The sequence below is a fragment of the Octopus bimaculoides genome, chromosome 5, assembly GCF_046866305.1.
Source record: "Octopus bimaculoides isolate indiv1 chromosome 5, ASM4686630v1, whole genome shotgun sequence".
In the NCBI taxonomy this organism is placed as follows: domain Eukaryota; kingdom Metazoa; phylum Mollusca; class Cephalopoda; order Octopoda; family Octopodidae; genus Octopus; species Octopus bimaculoides.
In genome coordinates this window covers 96063302-96065231 of record NC_142932.1, presented here as the reverse complement: position 1 = coordinate 96065231, position 1930 = coordinate 96063302, and the positions used below count along the sequence as shown (strand labels likewise).

The window sequence follows — 1930 nt, the reverse complement described above, 5'->3', positions numbered from 1 at the left end:
AGCTTGGCATTGAGAATCGCTGTAGAGTTTTGTTAATTTTTGCAAAAGATGTAATTGGTGAAGTGTAAACTCATTATTCTCCTTACATTTTATCATTATGGTTAACCTTCAAATTATGTTGGTGCAGATTTTTGATGGTTTCTTCAAATTTTGTTTTCCATCTAGATTACTTCTGTTTAGTAATTTCATTACAATGTATACTGCAGATTTCTCCCAGGCATTCTTTAAGAGTGATGGCTGCCATGTATATGAAGGCTTTAATTGTCCAGCAGTTAATATTCCCTGATTCCATGTGTTCTTTGGCAACATTGTCAATATCTTTCAACATTAAAGTAATTGGATTTTTCTTTAATGGTGCTGAGAATGGCCAGTTGCTTAACGACAGTTTGGAAAACGTTGAAAACGTTTTTTTACAATTTGTGGTTTCAAAATGTTCCAAAGTTGAATATATCCCACCCCTAGTCATCTCTGTCGAATGAGTTACATGTGGAAATACGTATAATGAGAATTTAGTGAAGATGGCAGCAGTTTGTTTATATATATTTTAAGCCTCACTTAAGGCAGATTTTGACTGGTTTGCAGTATTTTGAGAAGGTCAATTAACATCACAAAAGCAAGCCATTTTTTCTGAGAAGGATGCTCGTTGCTGAAGCTGTTTTGTAAATTTGCTTAACTTAGAGTGAGCTTCATCCCAGTAATTTTTAACTACTTCAAATAGCCAATAGAAGGCCCATCACAGGTTTCTTCATAGCTCCGAAGCTGATTTTAGTTTAAATCTTAAGTCAAGAATAAGTGCTTATGTTGTCTTAAATAGCTCACGTGTGTCACAGTACTGTTTGTATTGGTGTTGCTATCAGTATCAGCCATGTTTGTATTCATGAAATTCTACATGATATAAGGTATATTTTGTAATTCGGTCTGAATAATGCAACTTTTCTTAATTACAACTGAAGAAATAAATCAGTTACTGATTTAGGCTGGAGTAGTCAGCTTAGTTGTAGAAAAAAATCATTCAAAAAGACATTTTAAATGGTTCATTATGCCCCTACGTATGTATGTCATTATCCATTTTTATTTCAAGATTTCATGCCAATAAGAAAGAGCTGGTTTATAACATAGATCCAAGGCTCCTTCATTGGAATTTCAACAACATCAATGGGGTATGTATGTATGCATGCATGTATGTATGTATGTATGTATGTATGTATGTATGTGTCAGGTCACTTGTGAGGCTCTCATAAGTGCTACTGGTAAAATGTAATCCAGTACAACCTGTTGCATGGTCGGGTTGCTGGCGACTAAACTGGCACCCCCACAAGGCTACCCTGGTGAGGAGGGTTGCTAGAAACCCAGCAAGATTTATAACAAGACCTGTTGAAAGTTCGGATGGACCTCTGCAGTGTGAATGGGATAAAGTACCACTAGAAGTCTAGCGAGCAGTTATTGAAGCAGTGCCTGGTAAACTTAAGGCTGTAATAAAGAAATGAGGTGAATTTATTGAATAATTTTTTTGCTGTAACATTGCTGAAAATGTTTAAAACTAGTGTTCAAGTTTTCAAGTAAATTGGTTCAGATTTGGCCAAAATACATTGTTTAACCTTTGTAATAGAACTTTTGGGTCACCCTGGAATCAACTTCCTCAGGTGTTTTCTATGTATGTATGTATAGATAGATAGATGGATGGATGTGTGTGTGTGTGTGTGTGTACATAAGAAGGGTTTCCAAAGTGCAGAATTGTCCATGATGAGAGGAACGGTTCGTTGTTGATTGCTTAATGAATGAAAGATAACGTTGAAATGCTTAGTTTGGGAAAGAGGGGAAGAAAATTATTGCTACCACTCTCTCTCTCTCTCTTTTTCACTCAGAAGTCCTCCCAATTTTATATTGCAGAATGAAAGAGAAAATAGAGCCAGGAAGAAGAGCAGACAAT

At 35.8% G+C, this 1930-nt stretch overlaps 1 protein-coding gene across 6 annotated transcripts in view; it reads left to right on the top strand.

Annotated features, from left to right (window-relative positions):
- Positions 1–1852: 1852 nt before the first annotated feature.
- LOC106869178 (uncharacterized) overlaps positions 1853–1930 on the top strand; it is a 103974-nt gene continuing 103896 nt past the window's right edge. For 4 of the 6 annotated variants that reach the window (XM_052968288.2, XM_089352717.1, XM_052968286.2 and 1 more), the window contains exon 1: positions 1855–1930. This exon is cut by the window's right edge and continues 198 nt beyond it. The gene's annotated coding sequence lies outside the window, so the exon portion shown is untranslated. The other 2 variants (XM_089352719.1, XM_089352718.1) reach the window with 2 other exon arrangements.